The sequence below is a fragment of the Pinus tabuliformis genome, chromosome 6 (assembly GCF_031772625.1).
Source record: "Pinus tabuliformis cultivar Carrire ecotype Pingquan chromosome 6, CPIR1, whole genome shotgun sequence".
NCBI classification, from domain to species: Eukaryota; Viridiplantae; Streptophyta; class Pinopsida; order Pinales; family Pinaceae; genus Pinus; species Pinus tabuliformis.
Window position 1 is genome coordinate 277,526,761 of NC_142292.1, and position 19,735 is coordinate 277,546,495.

Sequence of the window (19,735 nt, forward strand, 5' to 3'; positions counted from 1 at the left end):
CAAGAAAAGGTGGAGTGGAAGGATATTGCTCCTCAACATGTGGTCAAAAGACTACCATAGGAATTTCTTCCTATAGGTTTAGACTATCAAGGGGTTGGACTAAAGTGGAAGGAAACAAAAACTGAGAGACTTAGGCCTTGTAAGTGGGTTGTTTCAAGAGCTCAAACAATGGGACTGGGATTTTTACCTTTTCAAGTTATTTTTGGAGGTTAAAGAGTGCATGGCATTTTTCTCCTGTGCTAGTTTCTACAAGTTCCTTTTCAATTTCAGGAAAAAATTTAGTGGGAGGAGGTGACTTACCTGCTTTAATGACTTCAAGCTGACAATTGTTTGGGTCGGAGGACTCTCCTTTCTTGAGATAGTTGGGTCTATATGTCTCTTTCTCTTGTCACCAGACTTAGGGGGCTCCCAAGAGGAATTACCTTCATTCAGATTTGGTGGTCTTAATCTCTTTCAAAATGATCGTAGATCATAATTCTTGTGTAGCTGAACTTGCATGAAGTCAATGAATTGTTTGTAGTATTCATCAATCTCCTCATTGTCCAGTGTGTGTAACAACACTGGTAAAAAATTCCATGTAATAAATGTTAAAAAAAATAACCATGGATGACTGGGACACTTATTCCAGGTTGAATGTTGGGCAAGACATCCTAGAGGGTGTTCATTTGGTTGTTTATGGCTAAGGAAATTGGCAAAGGCAATGGGTAAAGGATTAAAAGGCATTTTGACACATTTATTTATGAAAATAATGCAAATTAGGATAAAAATGAGGTGAAAGGTCACAGGTTGCATGTGAGGAGGAAAATGAAGGAAAAAATTGGAAAATGAAGAAAATAGAGGCCTCATTCATAAAAATGCTTCTAAGGATCAGTTGGTAACCTTTTGTCAGTTCATTGTTGGATTTCTCTCTCATTATTCTCTCTCTCCTACACTTGGATACTTAGAGTTTTCTTGGAGCACTCTTCAAGGGTGTGGCATACTTGGATTTTTGGTGCAAGAAGGCAAAGGAAGAGTAGGAAAGTGCAAGAAGGCATCAACATCAATAGCTACATCAAATTTTATTGTAGTTACTGAGTTGCATGTCTGATTTCTTCACTATTTTTGGCATGCATGGCATATACATGTGGTTTCCCGGTTGTGATCTGTCACTGGCATGGAGGTTGCCTAGATTGATAATGGGTTTCCTAGCCTTGCCATTTCTGGGATAACCAAGGTGATTATGGGTTTACTTTCATGATTTTTGTTTGGTTGGTTCTCATGATTCCTTAGCTTGGGTTGAGTTATTAGTTCCTGGAAGCCTTGGTTAGACAAACGCTTTGGAAGTCATGTAAAAGCTTAGGTTGAGTTACTAGTCCTAGAAGCCTTGGTTGGAAAAATTCTCTAGAAGCCCTTGGTGGGTTGAGTTACTAGTCCTGGAAACCTTGTTTGGACAAAAATTGTGGAAGCCTGACGACAACTATGGGTTCATTTACTAGTCCTAAAATTCTTGGTTGGAACAGGCGCTCTGAAAGCCCTGAAAGGCTTGGCTGGAGACCAATCTCATGATGGTTTTGTGATGTCTAAACTTGAGGTGGAATCAGTGTTTGATGGGTGAGGTTGATGGCCTCTGAAAGCCCTGGATGAGTTTTGATTGATGTGTTCTATAAGATCCCACATTGATGGTTGGAATATGGCACAAGGTTGAATGGATGAAGAGAGATTTGGCTCAACCACTCTATGTTTGGATGGAATGTGGTAGTCCCATCTCTGATTGGTTCATTGCATTCATTAATGCCCTTGATTTTCATGTGTAAAGGTACTAATGTATTTATGGATTTGATGGATGATATGTTTATTGTATTTCTATTCCTATTATGATGGTTATATGCACATTTTATGACAACAGCTATGTATGGATCTCAACATGTTTTTGCTTGTATGTGGATGGATAATGTGCCTATGACCTAATAGATGATAATGCAACAAATGGCACGAGAAAAAAATGGTTCATATAGATTCTAAGATAAATATGAAATCCCTACACTTAACTCTGTTGTTTACACCTGTAAGTTACATGTCGATGATATGCTTGACAAAATGCTTATCATGGCTAGTAAGGATCCAGTGAAGGTCTTGAACATGTATTTGATTTATTACTTTCATTTCCATGTTATTTTATTGATTTTAAGAGATGGATCAGTTTTGGGTAGTGTCTTGGGCTCTGAGCCTAAGTGGCTTAAATCCCGGGGTCACTGTCACAACATTGACAATTTTGGTCCACAGTCACTAGTAGGCAGGCCTGTGAGAGAGACTTTAGGTTGTTGGTTGCTCCCTTGTCCATAACATGAGAGTGACTATGTTCCAAGAGACCTAAAACAACAATGGGACCCAAGGTAAAGCTGTTTAAGTGGATGACTTGTCCTCTGAGGGTTCTGTTGATGATGTTGGATGTTTGTATGGTGTATTTCCGTTGGTTCCACTTACTTAGGGTGACTTAAGAGGTTGAATCATATCATAATGGCTTGTTATCACATGTTTACCTCAGCTGGTCAATTGCTTGGGTAGATGTGGGAGGAGGGTGTTACAGAGTGTTATCAAAGTATGGTTCACCCCTCAGACTGGATGGGCTATGTGTTGGTCATGCATGCATGTCAATTGCATGTGTGTCTCTTACACTTATATACTTATTTCAATTGTTGGATGTCAGATTAGGGTTGTAGTATGGTTATCATGGAGAATTTGTTATTGATTTCATGAAATATATTTGAAATGAGTATGTGACTGACTGTGTATGGTTATATGCCACTTACATATTGATTTCATGGTACCTACTTACATCCTTGTATGTTAGGTTACATTTTTGAATATTTTGATTACATGCATCAGTCTTGGAGGTTGATTACAATAACTGATCGATTATGTTCAACTACATGTGATTATGCGTATTTGTAGTTGGTTTGGAATTGCATATGCATACTGTTGGTTGCATGTTGCAATGTGTACAATGGAGTAATGGTTGTTGCCATGCATTGGGTCATAGCATTCATTTTTGATATGGCCTTACATTGATGATTGGACCCTAGTTAGAGTAATGTTTAGGAGTTGGTACATTTATTTGTGTATGTCTACATGTTGTCATGAATATGTTATACATGTATCGCGTTGATTTTTTAATCTTCTAGACAAGGTATCCTACCAAAGTTATGCTAAGGTACATGATTTATTGTGATTGGTTTATCTGACATTCCATGACTTGCAAGAAGAATTATCAAATGACTGGTATGATGGTTGACTACAGAGAATATCCCTACAAATCTGAAGAGTAGTATGGTGTTGGGAACTCTTCTAACTTGGCAGTGACACTGAGAAGTTTAAAGGAAGATATCAGGAGTTGTAAGGTGGATAGTGACATAATCATGTAGTCACAAGAAAATTTTTCAAACGTAACTGCAGTCATACTTCAGAGCTTGTCAGATTTGCAACGACAAGGACCACTCTAGATCAGTCATGAGTAGGAAGAAAAAACTAATGGGGCATATGGAAGCAGGTCTTGTAGTAGACATAGGTCGGATATATCTGACACCATTAGAGATGGTAGATTTTTGGACACTCTGGAGAGGAGAAGGGATAGAAACAAGTATGATTCTAGTTTTGATTCAGATAGGCACTATGATCGTAATTGGTATCATTGAATTTAAGAAAGCGAAGCCACCTAGTTTTGACATGGAAATGAAGAAACCACATGATACATAGGCATGGCTGCTTAGCACGAGGAAGTTATTCAGGTTGCATGATTATTCAGAGAACATGAAAGCTAGAGTAGCTACCTTCAGTCTCAAAGGTAAAGCAAACATCTGGTGGGAATATGTGAAGAATGTTAGGTGTATTCATGAGGAATATTTGTCTTGGAGTGAGTTTGAGCGCTATTTAAGAAGAAATACTTCCTAGAAAGGTACTTTGATGATAGAGCAAAACAATTTTATGAACTAAATATGGGTTCTATGATAGATGATGAGTACACTAGTAGTTTCTTGGAGTTACTGAGGTATGTGCCTTACCTCACAGAGGAGAAGGCTAAGATTCAAAGGTTCATTAGTGGGTTACCAGTTGCATTCAAATACATGATTGAATTCAATGAGCCTAGATCATTGGAGGAGGCCATTCCAAAGCTAAAGCATTTCTATGAGCAATCAAAGCGTACAAATGAGACTAGGCCAAACAAGAGAGGTAATGAAAAGAATAAAGGGAAATTGGATAAAAAGAGAGCAAAGATGTAGGGTACAAATAAAAAGGAGAATATTGCACCACCTAAGAGGTTCAATGCATCATATAGAGGACGAAGACATAGAGCTGAAAAGAAGAATAAGGATGTAGGCTGGAATCCTATAAAGTGTTGGACTTGTGGCCAATATCATCATAGGAGAGATTGTCTGTAGAATCAGGGTGGTAGCCCCCGGATATACAGTCCACAGGAGGCATAGACTGTTGGAGATGTAGGCCAAAGTATTCTGTGTACCTATGCAGCCATGGACAATGGGAAAGAAAAACACTAGGTATCTATCATTGAGATGGACGATAAGCTTTGTGATCAAGTTATTTCTATTTTGATTGACCCTGTATCTAATTATAGCTATGTTAGTCCTAACTTGGTGGATAAGTGTGGGTTGAATAAGGGGTTTCATGCAAAGTCTTGGTTAGTTAAGTTGGATAAAAGTACGAAGAATCAAGTTCATCATTGGGTAAGAGCTTGCACATTTGAATTCAATGATATGCCTACTGCAACATATTTGAATGTTTTACCATTGGGTTCATACAATATGTTGTTGGGCATGTATTGGTTGTATCTACATAGAGCCAAGGTTAAATGCTATGACAATGCCATTGAATGTGTTGATGACAATGGAGAACCAAGAGTCTTGCAGGGTAAGAAGAAAGACACGCCAGTTAGGATGGTGACAACTATGCAAGAAAAGCATAACCTCAAGAAAGGGTGCAAGCTATTTGTAATACATATTTCTAGTGATAAGGGTAAGGAGGTTGAGGATGCATTTGCGTTGAACAAGTACCTAGTTTTACAGTAGTTCAGGGATGTATTTCTCAAGGACATCACAGAGTTGCCACCTCATAGGGAGATAGAATTTTCTATTGAGTTAGTGCCAGGGGCAGTGCATCAAAAGAACCTTATAGGATGAGCACACCTGTGTTGGTTGAGTTAAGTTTGTAGTTGAAGGAAATGTTGGACAAGGGGTACATTAGGCCAAGTGTATCACCTTGGGGTGCACTGGTCTTGTTTGTGAAGAAGAAAGATGGTACCCTCATATTATGTATTGATTACAGGTAGTTGAAAAAAGTGACTATCAAGAACAGGTACCCTTTGTCAAGGATTCATGACTTGTTTGATCAGTTGAAGGAAGCAAAAATGTTCTCGAAGATTGACATGAGATCTAGATACCATCGGGTACACATCAAAGAGGAGGACATATATAAGACTGCGTTCAGGACCAAGTATGGACATTATGTGTTTTTTATTGTTCCATTTGACTTAACTAATGCTCCAGCTACATTCATGTGTTTGATGAATATCATGTTGCGTCCATATTTGGATAAGTTAGTTATTGTGTTCATTGATGATATACTGGTATATTAGAAGAATGAGGAAGAGCATGTTGAGCACTTAGCAACATTGTTGAGTTTGTTGAAGAGCATTAGTTGTATGCTAATCTCAGCAAATGCAACTTCTTTTAGACTAAGGTACACTACTTGGGACATGTTGTCTCCAAGGAAGGTGTTGCAGTAGATCTAAAGAAGATAAGCACCATCATAGAGTGGGTAGCTTCTAAGAGTGTTGATAAGGTTAGGTATTTCATGGGTTTGGCTGGTTATTATAGGAGGTTCTTTAGGAACTTCTTGCAGATTGCTTATCGCATTACATCATTGCATAGAAAATGTAAGAAGTTCGAATGAACTGAAGAGTGTGAGACTAGCTTTGAGCAACTTAAGTAGTTGCTGACACATGCACCAATACTACATATTACAGATTCAGAAAAAGAGTTTGTGGTATGTATAGATGCTTTTAAGAGAGGGCTTGGTGGAGTCCTTATGCAAGATGGACAGGTGGTATGTTATGAGTCGCGGCAACTGAATGAGCATGAAAAGAGCTATCTAATGCATGATCTTGAGTTAGCAATGATTATACATGAACTTAAGATGTGGAGGCACTATCTTCTGGGTAGACGGTTTGTGCTTATGAGTGATTACATTGGGTTGAGGTATTTGTTTGACTAGTCGAACTTGAATGTTAGGCAGGCTAGATGGTTATCCATGATCAACAAGTTTGATTTCAAGATTAGGTACATCAAAGGCAAGGAAAGTAGAGTGGAAGATGCTCTTAGTAGGTAGGTACAGGTGAATCACTTAGTAGCTATGAGCTCCTATGGGACAGATTTACAAGACAAGATCTTGTGGGTAGGACAACAAGATGTCAGATATATGGAGATTGTGCACATGTTGCAGCAGAGTAGATGTCATGGTACAAGTGTAGGTATAGGTACATGTAGTGGTACAGGTATAGGTATAGGTGTAGGTGCACAGGATTTGGACTATTGTCGTGTGGTAGGTGGATTGGTCAGGTTCCGAGGCAGGATATATGTACCAGATGACAGTGAGATCAAGAAGGTGATCTTGAGGGAGTTTCATGTGAAACCATATTCATGTCACCCAGGCTATTAGAAGACACTCACAATAGTGAAGAGGTATTACTATTGGCCGAATCTGAAGAGGGATGTATCAGCATTTGTGGCGATATGTTTCGATTGTCAGTGAGTGAAGGTAGAGTGTAAAAATCTAGGTGGATTGCTACAACTGATCACGATTCTAGACTGGAAATGGGAGTTCATTTCCATGGACTTCATCACATGGTTTCCGAAGACAATGAAGCAACATGATTCCATCATGTCCATTGTGGACATGTTAAAAAATGTTGCATACTTTTTTCTAGTAAAGTCTACATTCTCAGCTAGTGATGTGGCACATGTATTCATTTGAGACATGGTTAGACTACATGGTGTTCTAAAGAATATTATATTAGACATGGATGCGAAGTTCAATTCCAAGTCTTGGAATGAGTTATTTGCAAGTTTGGGAATAGATTTGGCCTTTAGCACAACTTATCATCCGCAGACAGATGGACAGACAAATATGGTCAACAGGATATTATAGGACATGTTGAGGATGTATTTGATGCATCAACAACACAAATGGGAAGATTATATCCCTTTGTTTGAGTTCGCATGCAACAATGGTTACTAGGAGTCACTAAGGATGAGTCCTTTTGAGGCACTGTATGGGCAGAGTTGTAACATTCCCATTAGTTGGAGTGATCCGGTTAGAAGAGTATTGATTGGACCAGATATGTTGGTAGACATGGAACAAGAGATGCAAGTGATCAAGAAGAATCTCAAGGTAGCACAAAATAGGAAAAAGAGTTATGCAAAAATGAACAGGTTGTTCAAGGAGTTCTAGGTTGGGGAACAAATTTACTTGCGCATCAAAGCAAAGAAGAGATCCTTGCGAATTGGATCATGTGTCAAGCTGGCACCAGAGTTTTATGGACCCTTCAATATCATTGAGAAGATTGGGCCAGTAGCCTATTGAATTTCACTGCCTCTGACAGTGAAAGGCCATGATGTTTTCCATGTCTCATTGCCTAAGAAGTATGTTAAATATATTGATCATGTAATTGACTGGTCTATATTACAGATGAAACCGGGTGGAGAATTCTAGCCAGAGCCTTAGTGTATATTGCAGAAAAAGGTGTTCATGCTCCGAAACTGAGAAATCAAGTTAAAGTGCAATGGAAGCACTTTGGGCCCAATGAAGCTACATGGGAGATGATGGATTAGATATGAGCCATGTATTGTTCCTTGTTTTCCAGTTGAGGCAAAGAAGCTTTGATATGGTGGCTTGGTATGCGCTTCATGGTGGTTTAGTATTTGCCTTATGTTGGTTTAGTATATGCTTTATGGTGATCGATATATGCTATATGATGGTTGATATATGCTATATTATGTTTTGATATATATGCTTAGATACGATGTTAGTATATGTTTGATATATGTTTTGATATATGATTTGGCATATGTTTTGGTATATATATTTTGATGATGTTGTTATATGTACGCCCGTGTATGGATATAAATACCATAACGAGCTATGATATAAAGCTCCAGTATGTGGTATGGGTGTTATGTTATTATGTTATCATGTGGTTATGTCATCATGATGTTATGATGTCATATGAGTTGGCACTCAATAGGATGATCATTGTAAATACTGTAATTAGCTGTGTTATAAAGCTCCACTATGCGGTATGTTGTCATGTTGTCATGATGTTTTTCTCTTGAGCAAATTTTTCATTGTAAATACTGCATCGAGATGTGTTACAAAGCTCCATGAGTAGTATGTCTTCTTTCAGTAGGTTGTTGAGGTATATGTGTGATTGAATACCAAGAATGGTGTCCCCCGAGGGGGAGGGTTCTATAATATCCCTGGTAAAAATTCCATGTAATAAATGTTAAAAACAATAACCATAGATGACTGGGACACTTATTCCAAACTGAATGTTGGGCAAGACATCCTAGGGGGTGTTCATTTAGTTGTTTATGGCTAAGAAAATTGGCAAAGGCAATGGCTAAGGCATTAAAAGGCATTTTGGCACATTTATTTATGAAAATAATGGAAATTAGGAGAAAAAGGAGGTGAAAAGTCAAAAGTTGCATGTGAGGAGGAAAATGAAAGAAAATAATGGAAAATGAAGAAAATAGAGGCCTCATTCATAAAAGGCTTATGAGGATCAGCTGGTAACCTTTTGTCAGTTTAGTGTTGGAGCTCTCTCTCATTATTCTCTCTCTCATACTCTTGGATAATTAGATTTTTCTTGGAGGGTGTAGCATACTTGGATTTTTGGAGCAAGAAGGCAAAGGAAGAGAAGGAAAGTGCAAGAAGGCATCGACATCACTAACTACATCAGAATTTTTTGCAAGTATTGAGTTGCATGTATGATTTCTTCACTAGTTTTGGCATGCATGGCATTTGGATGTGGTTTCTTGGTTATGATTTGTCACTAGCATGGAGGGTTCCTAGATTGACAGTGGGTTGCCTAGCCTTTCCATTTCCTAGATAGCCATGGTGATCGTGGGTTTACTCTCATGATTTTTTTTGGTAGGTTCTCATGATTCCTCAGCTTGGGTTGAGTTATTAATTCCTAGAAGCCCTGGTTGGATAAACGCTCTGGAAGCCTTGTAACAACTTGGGTTGAGTTACTAGTCTTGAAATCCTTGGTTGGAAAAATACTCTAGAAGCCCTTAGTGGGTTGAGTTATTAGTCCTGGAAGCCTTGGTTGGAACAAATGCTCTAGAAGCCTTGGAAGGCTTGGATTGAGACCAATATAATGATGGTTTTGTGGTGTCCAACCTTGAGGTGGAATCACTATTTGATGGGTTGAGTTGGATGGCCTTTGGAAGCCCTGGATGAGTTTTGATTGATGTGTTCTATGATATCCCACATTCATTCTTGGAATATGGCACGGGGGTGAATGGATGAAGAGATATTTGGCTCAACCATTCTATGGTTAGGTGGAATGTGATAGTCCCATATCTAGTTGGTTCATTCCATTCATTGATGAGAAATCCATTCCCCTGATTTTCATGTGTAAAGGTACTGATGTATTTATGGATTTTATGGCTAATATGTTTATTGTATTTTTGTTCCTATTATGATGGTTATATACACATTTTATGAAAACAACTATGTATGGCTCTCAACATGCTTTTACTTGTATGTGAATGGATAATGTTCCTATGACCTAATATAAGACAATGCAGCAAATGGCATGAGGGAACAATGGTTCATAGTGATTCTCAAATAAGTACGAGATCCCTACACTTAACTTTGTTGTTTACACCTATAGGTTGCGTGTCAATGATATGTTTGACGAAATGCCTATCATGGATAGTAGGGATCTAGTAAAGGTCTTGAACAAGTAGTTTATTTAATACTTCAATTTCCATGTTATTTTACTGATTTGAAGAGATGGATCAGTTATGGGCAGTGTCCTGGCCTCTAAGCCTCAAAGAGTGGCTTAAATCCCGGGGTCGCTGGCACAACGCTAACAATTTTGGTCCACAGTCGCTGGCAGGCAGGCCTATGACAACGACTTTAGGTTGATGGTCGCTACCTTGCCCATAGCATGAGATCGACTATGGCCCAAGCAATGTAAAACAAAAGTGGGACCCAGGGATAGGCTGTCTAAGTGGTTGACTTGTCCTCTGAGGGTTTTGTTGATGTTGTTGGATTTTTTTATGTTGTGTTTCCATCGGTTCCACTTCCTTAAGGTGGCTTAGGAGGTTGAATCATATCATAGTGGCCTCTCATCGCATGTTTACCCCAGTTGACTGGTTGCTTGGGTAGATGTGGGAGGAGGATTTTATAGAGTGGCATGAAGCTCTTCCTCCTCTTCTTATGTTCTAAGTTCTTGTTCCTCATCGAAAAAAGAAGAGTACAAGTTTCCCTAAAAATTACTTGCATCTTGTGATGGTTCCTCCAGATCATCTTCTATGTATAATGGAGGATGAAGATGATCTTGTTTCGCTTTCCTTTCCCTTTTAATTAACTATAGGGGAGGCCTTCTGTATTGGGGATTGATCCCCGATTGGCAGCTAGGAAGTTCTGTCTCTGAAGGCTTTTATTCTCCAGCTCCATCCTTGTTAGTTTGTTGGATAAGTTCTTTATCAACTCATCCATTTCCTCTCTCCTCTATTCTTGTAATTCTCTTCCACTTGAGGAAGGTGTCTCCTCCTTCCCTTTCTTATTCACTCCCAGATCATATTTTCCTCTAAACTTTCTGGTCGAGGTATAATTCACTTCTACCTCAAGAGCATCAGTTTGAATTTTATCTAATGAAGGAGACTATCTCTCTCTCATTGTGAAACCAATGTTGGACACCTAATACTCTATGGGTTGGTGTGTAATGTGAACAGCCACTCGAGTCCAAGAGACCACTTGGAATATGAATCCAAGGGTCACACCAATGTACTATATATATGTATCATTGTGAATAATAGATGCAATTCAATGCTTATCTTTCGCATTCGTTGTTTACATTCCATGTATGTTTAACATGGTACCAGAGTTGGATGGTCGAACCTGGCCTTTAGATTTTCCATTCTAAGACCTTTGTCAGCTATAATTGGAATACGTTCTCTCTTTTTCCTTTCTGACCTTGTTAGGCTTGTGTAACTCTTTTCATTTATGGTTGTTTCTCTGCCATATGCTTGACCCCTGAAATTTGAAATTCACAAATCTCCAATTTTGCTCGGACAGAGTATTGCAAACATGATTATCTCTGTGATATTTTTTGTATTCAAATCCCTTGGAGATGTGTTGAATGTCCACTAACCAAAAGTTTATCCATGCTTAATTTCTATTTTGGAAAACTGTGGCTCCTAGCACTGTTGTTAAATACAATCTATGCATTCAAAGACCAAATGTGGCATATGTGTGTAACAATTCATTAGTTGGCATGACAGTTTATATGTGAGTATGGTTCATGGGTGCATTGAATTGAATACTGTGCAAACTGACTTGGTGAAAAATTAACTTGGTATGCATGTTGTTTACCTGATGCTATGTGTTGAATAGTTTGTTTGGATGACCGATGTATGTTGAACCAAGTCTAGTATGACACATTTATCAATTGTTCTATCTATGATGTGCGTTAGTGAATGTTGTGTGTATGCACCTCATATGGAATCCTTATAAAAATATATGCTTTTATATATCATGTGCGCTACATTATTCTTGGCATTCATTTAGGTTTCCATGTCAATTTCTACAAAAGAAATGCCTCACTTTGTCCAATTTCAGTGATGATTTGTTTGAGTTAGATTTCCTTGTGGTTTGAATGCCGCAACAAAATTTTTTTAGTGAGGATGGTAAATCACTTCCCCGTATTGGCATGTCTTGTCATATTTTGAAACCAGAATTTGTAAAAATTATTGGTGATACCAAATATTCCAAACTAAGAAGAACATCTCGCAATTCCATTGATTCAATCTTCCCACTACGATCTCTGTCAAACCTTTCAAATATTACCTGCCATGATTGGAGACTGTGCCACAGTGATGTAAATTCCTATGGCCCTATTTTCATGGAATTATTTTTCATCTATGAATCTGCTCCCCACTGCACATTTTGATTGTTATATCACATAGATATAACCTCCCCCGCCATAAATTTGTTGTTTTTTATATAACACATAGCCTGAAGCATGGTAACATCCCTCCGACCATTTGGTTAATATTATTACATATACCTTCCCCCATACATTGTCGTATATCTTGTACATTGTGATGTCATACGTTGTCATATCCTCGTCGAATGATACCTGCCATATATACATCAGGACTTGGAGGGAGAAGTGTAGGCGAAAAGGGGGCTAGAATTTGTTGTTTCCATAGGCAAATCTGTCAATCATTGTCTTTCTCACTGAATTCTCCATATTTTATTGTGTTTAAGGATATATGAAATATAATCCTGTACATCTTGATTGAAAATAATCATGAGAATATTTGATTCTTGATGCCGGAATCAGGAAAATCTACAGAATTTGGTGTTTTCCATGTGGAACATAAGTATTCTCATGACATAGGAAAGGAAGAATTGACAGATGGGAGGACCAAGTCTATGAAGTTGCATTGGAGATTGTGTACATGATTAAAAAATTTCATTCAATGTGAGATCCTGGCACCTGAGTATGCAGACTGTGACTTAACACTGGTGGAAACACTGTGTTCTAAACATTGGTGGAAACAAATCATGACTATGCACTCGAATTCAAATGCCAGGATGAATCTGACCTACTTACAGTGCGGAGTTGTGCGTTGAATTCCATATATAGTGATATAATGGTTCATTTGAATGTGTTGAATAGTTTTGAAAGCCGTGACGGTGAAATGATTGAGCAATGGTGTAATGAGCATAAATTGTCTCCTGGTCAATGATTGTTGGTTTTATTTGTTGGAAGAACATTGTAGACGGTCGTGGTATGATACATCGAATCAAATACCTTTATGCGCTAGTTATACTTCTTGATTAAAGCCAAATTGAGTTTAAAGAAAAGATAGTTGAGACAAGTTTATTTTTGCTAACACAGTGGCCAAATTTGATGATATATTAGAGCTACTAAACACCCTAATAATTTCCATTGTTGATGGGAAAGTAAAAATCAACAAAGAAACTCTCTATTGAATTCAGACCTACTTGCATAATGCACAGGAAAATATTGGTTTTTTTCAACTATAATCTCATTTCCAGCGAGATGAGTTTCAACAAATTTGTTATTCTAAATTGTTTTCTGCTCAAAACAATCCTTTGTTCAAGGTTAAAACATAAACCCATCAAAAGCCAGCAAGTGATGAAATTAGTAAGATTGAGGTTGATTCAGATCCAGTACCCAATGAAGCAGCATAATTACATGCAGATGCAGAAATTCAGCCTGCACTTCCCAAGTCTATCATCAGACCTTGGGAAGAGCTTGCCCATAACAAGCACAAAACTGGCCTTGGATATGAAAAGGAGTTGTCCTTTCATATTCCAGATTGCTCAAAGCCCATCAAGTTCAATAGTGTTGGGTTTCTTCATGACAATTCACCTTCTACTGTTTCAGATCTTGCTAAATGCCAACACTATGACCGAGTTGACCATATGAAATATCATTATTTTGATCTACATCCATGAGATCATTATGGTTAACGTACTCATTCTTCACACAAATGCTTCAAAAGCAAGCCTCCTACAAGAAAAAAGATTCATCTTGGATGGATCGCTTCTTGGCAATGGTCATCAACCACCATGAAGATATTTCAGTCATATGTCAGAACTTGTTCTAGATTATTGAACAATCTTTTAGTTGAGTTGTATCCATCATCTCATCTTTTATCTGATAGGGGGGGAAGTGATGGTCATCGACAAGTTTCAAAGCCACATCAAGCAAGCTTAAGCCACAACCTTCCATACCAGATTCAGAGTTGTATCTAGAGACAAAGATGCCACTGAGCATGCCTTTAGTTGATGGTCAACCTTAAACCATCTATGCGGGGTTAAGAATCCCTTCAAATAATTGGGGACACTTCCTCTAGAAGAAGACTTCAAATTCTAGCCAGTTTTGGAACTGTTCCAGGAACTGCACTAAGCATTCCAATGTTGGTGGTCATCCTTAAACCACCCCCCTTATACCAACATTTTAGAGAGTACATTCAGCATAGTGATTCCATGCATTTTTTGCACATTTTTTATTACAACTCTCTTCTTGGACTCATACATACCCCTTCGGATTAAGAGGGGAAATTTTGGATAGCTAATCCTTTATGGGTTGTTGTGGAATGTGAACAACAACCAAAGTCCAAGAGACCACTTGGAATATGAATCCAAGGGTCACACCAATGTATTATATATATGTATAATTGTGAATAACAGATGAAATTCAATGCTTATCTTTCACATTTTCTATTTACATTCCATGTATGTTTAACAAAATTATGAATCAAAAGACCTAGCAAATACTACTTTGGTAGTGGCCTGTGGGAGTTTAATTTCAGCAGGAAGATTGTTATACAATTTATTAAATCCAATAATAAAATCAAAGATATCCTCACAAGATTTCTTCTTGATAGCATTAAACTCAGTGAGGATGTATTCGTGGTATCTCTTCTCTCCCCACTTCTATAGAAAGGAATTCTCCATCTCCTCCCAAGTGGTAATAGAATTGTTGGGCAAGGATTTGAACCACTTCCTGACTTCTCCATCCAAGGATTGGATGAAGAGTCTCAGCACTACATCATGATGCTCTACATTCTAATTTTCTGTAAAGGCACCAAATATCTCTATGTGTCTCTGTGTTGTGATGTCAGTGTCTTCATTATACCTCAGTAGGAGCTTGAGATAGTTCTGTGGCATTGCATTTAGGGGTTGAGGCAGATTTAAGGGGGAATACTTATTTAAAAAGAATCCTGGGACAACCATTTAGATTATAGGTGGAGGTGCTACTTGAATTACTAGAGGAGCTTGAGGGATAAACAATGGTAAGACATCAGACTGATAGTGGAATGAGGAACTATTCACACTGTGGGTGAGGCTGCTTTGGAGTGTGTCTTTTATTTCCTCAACTTCTTCTTTGACCTCTATGGATGCAGTACTAAACAAATGACCACCTTCTGGAGGATATACTAGAATTCTAGGAGGAAGTTTAGAACAATGGATTACTTCCCTTTGTGAATTGGATGCAGTTGTTTCAACAAATGAAGAGATAATCACATCAGTATTTGGAGTCTTTACTTTCTAAATTCTAGAGATTATTCTTTTTGGTTCAGATATAGAGGAATTACTTTGTTGTGAGGTATCAGAGTGAGTATGGGGTCTCTGATAAGCCAGAATGATTAGCTAGAATTTGAGACAATGGAGTCACCAAGGTATTTATCATAATATTGAAACATTGGAGTTGCTAAGGTGAGATATCTTCAACCCATACTTCCTTTACTCACCTAATAGAGGGAATGTAAATATTGTTCATACCCAGGGAAAATTATTCTAATCCGTTCTTTGGAAACAATGCCAAAAAAGATGTTGACACTTTTTCTAGCACCTGTAGCACAAGTGCTTCAGGAGATATAGGAATCTTCCTAGAGACAATTGCTAGGTTGATTGTAGATTAGTGCATAAGACATATTAAAGGGAGGAGTGCTTTGGAATATTATTAATGGGGCTTTTTGTTACACTCCAATTTTCAAGTAGTTTAAAAAGATAATAAAGGGGGTTTGGTTCAATAGGCCTTCTTCAAGGTAAACTAGAGCCAATGCATGGATCCAAATGCTCAGGGGTAAAACAAGCCAATCTCAAAGAGAAATGTCTGGTTCTGGTGGATGACACACAACAATAGGTAGCTTAATATTAGAGTTGTAGTAAAATGAAGAGGAGGAGAGAAAGGAAGGACTCTGATGCATAGCGCTGGAAATAATACATAATCCTAAGCAACAATATTCTGGCAGAAGTATGGAAGGCCGAAGAGGTGGAATGGCAGAAATAGTGCAGCACTAATTAAGGTCCCAAGATCTATACATCATGAATACATTTGTTACTAATTAGCATATGTAAATCTGTTCTCATGTAGGTACTTTAGGTTATCGAATAACACAAGTAAATCTGTAATTACCATAGGTACTATTACTACTTAGAAGAAAAATATATAACCATGAATAAGAGTGAAACCAACAACTTCATTACACTATTTCAAAGGGATAAAATCATGCATCAAGGATAAACTAAGGGGAAACATACTACACATTTCTCTGATTGGAATCACCAAAGAGTTTCATTCATCCTTCAAAATGAGTCCAATTCACCATTCCATTTCATTTAGGATTGAATAGCTCAAGTCCCTCATGAATAGGAATATAGAACAAAAAGTGGAATCACAAAATTTCGACCCCTCGGTTGCAAAATTCCAGAACCTCCCTTAAGTGTTTCTTCCCCTAATCTATAATGGGAGCTTTGAACTAATAGTTACAAAATATCCTAGATCAAGCTCCAGCTATCTGATAGGCCAACTGTCTTGGTGTGCAAAGGTTGTTTCCCACAATGATTTGATTTAGATTTGATTCCGTTCTTGAAAACATATAAATTTACAGAATAATAAGAAAAAGGAAAACATAATGATGATGGGAGGAATATATATCTCAAAAACCCCTGTTATGGCGTCTTCTCAAGCCACATATCTGTCTCAATGATCTGGCCAATCCACCTTTCGCTTTCACCTTAACTGTCTAGCTTCACCACTCTCTGGAGTTGGTAGCGATAAATTGTATTGACTTGTCTCATAGTGGAAGCAGAGATTGATCTGGCAGTCCTGAATTGTATGACTAAGTGGAACTCCATGCTGAGGCATTAAGTCTTCCCTGAGCCCCATAATGATTTACCACTTCTCCATGCTTTCATTTAATACTGTAGCTACCAACCCATATGCCTTGAAAGCTCTATACCATGTTATCAGAATGCAACATGCCTCATAAAATAACCATGGTGTGATATTGGGGATTCTCTAGTATGGGAACTTAACATTATGAAACAATGAGTTTTGATCCCCTTAGGCCCTTTTTTCTTTGATCCCTTTCAGTAATTTTTTGTCATATGATCAGGGGATATGACTGGGTGCTTAGTCTTAAGGTGCTACAGCCTTTAGAATTCTGTTCGGGGACTATTTTCCATTGTAAATGGTTAGGTGTACCTGGTCATTTAAGTTGTTCTATACCATGCGCTAGCACAAAATCGGAGCCTCTTTATTGGCAGATAGCAATCGGAGGTTTCACTAGGAGTGATTCATTGTTTCGTTAATTGCCGACTGTAGATCACCCTTTGCATAAAGCTGTTGGATATTTGGATCTTTGTGTGACCATAGGCCAACCCTTGTATCAAAGCCCCTTTATCAGTGGATCACAATCAGAGATTTCACTAGGAGACACAATGTTGATCCTCCGATCGCCAATAATTGATGTGATGTCATCCTCTTCCACATGTCACCTTATGAGTGGTGAAACGTGTCACCCTGTTTTGGCTCCTTATGACCCCTCAAAATGCCAAATTTTCCTACCACGTGTCCACTATACCACCGTGTCATGCTAATGTCATCTACCCCGTGTCCCTTATTAGAACCAACCATATGCTGCCAAGTGTCATGTATCAGAACCAATCATGTGTAGCCACGTTTCATTTATCAGATCCAATGATGTTCAACCACGTGGCCCCCTCGAGGAGAGAGAAAAGGTCAACCCTCTTCTTATTTTGCGATTGATTTCCTTTGCTAAATGTTTCAAGGAATTCTCAGTCATTTAACGTTAGAGGTTCAAATCTTGGTGAATTTAATCACAATCGAAACTCTATGCGATATCACAACTTTGAAAGGGTGTCACCTGTTTGATTGTCAATTGCGATGCGCCGATCTCTTGATGCTCCGATGACTTGGACCACTGATGTGTGGGATCATTATTCACATATTGACCAAATGATTTTGCTATTGCGTTGCACCCTGGACCTCCAATTGCCAATATGTGGGATCGTCGATATGTCAGGACCCAAGATTTTACCCTTACGCATTTTCTCTTTGTCTTCTGTCTTTTCAAGGGTAACTTCAATCTGCTCTAACTTTTGATTCCAGAGTCCATTTGAGGAGTTCAATATACCATTGGAAATATGACGTTGAGCACTATCCATTTGAGGGGGTATGATTTAGCTTTCAATACTTCTATGGCTTGGAAGATGGCTGCAAACCTCTCTTCTCTTTTGCCCTATTTTAACAATTGAAAAAACATTTTGCAGAGGGTGACAACATATTCCCTAAGAAGTCATCTATAAATGATACATAGTACATAGATTTACCTAATGATGGATCCAACATAGTCACAAATACATCATTGTGCACAAGCTCTAATATCCCTTTCACCCTGTTAGCACCAAAGCGGAAAATCACCTGATTCTTCTTTCCATATACAAAATGTTCACATAAATCAAAATCCCTAAAGCAATTAGACATACCTTCTACCATACCATTACCATGAAGTATTAGAAGGCCCTTCTCTCCAATATATCCAAGCCTTTGATTCCATAGCATGGTCTTTTCTCTGGAGACCACTAGATATTCCGCTCCACTTTCAGGAACCATAGAACTATTGCACCCATCAATAATAGTACTACCCAAAAGCTTGTACAAAGTTCAAATGTGAACTCCCCACATCAATACCAGTGCTCCTCGAACCATCTTGCAGGTATTTTTCTCGAACAATATTTTTACACCTACATCATCCATCTTTCTTTCAAAAATCATATTTTTGGCCATTGCAGTAATATGTAGAACACCTAGAAGTGTTCTAATCCTTCCACCTTTCAACTTCAGCTTGAAATTTCCACATCCTATGATTCTAGCCTTCCTGTCATCCCCTAAGAAGACATCACCACCATCATATTTCTCATACTCGTAGAACCACTCCCCATCGAGAGTGAAGTGAAGGGATGCACCTGAGTCAATCAACCATGCCTCGTGATCTACATGTGTACTTTAAGAAGAAGCCAAGTACACATCCCCACCTTCATGTGAGGTGGCTTTTGCCTCTGTAGAAGGAGCATCATCAAATCCCTTTCCTTTCTCAGGAGCTTTAGATGTACAATCCTTTTTGTAGTGCCCTTCCTTTCGTCATTTCCAGCACAACTTTACAATTTTTCTTGGAGATTTTGATATCCCTAGAGATTTAGATCTCCCACTCGAGGAATTAATTTTGTTTCTATTCTGGGACTGTCCTCGTACAGACAAGGCATCTCCATTCTGGCTCTCCAATTTTTTTGTCTCATCTCCTCTGAGAGCAAAGATGAGACTATTTCATCAAACTTCAAGGTAGTTGTATTGCTACCTATTGCAACAACTAGACTATCCAATGACTCTGGAAGAGAAAACAACAAACTGATGCACTTATCTTCATCTGAAATTTTGATAGCAACATATAACAATTGGCTTACCACAATATTAAAATCATTTAGATGTTCTGTCACCGAGTCACCATCCTTCATCCTCAGGTTGTACAATTTTTTTCACAAGAATAATTTGTTCACCAGAGACTTAGATTGGTACAAAGTCCCTAACTTGACCCACAAATCCTTC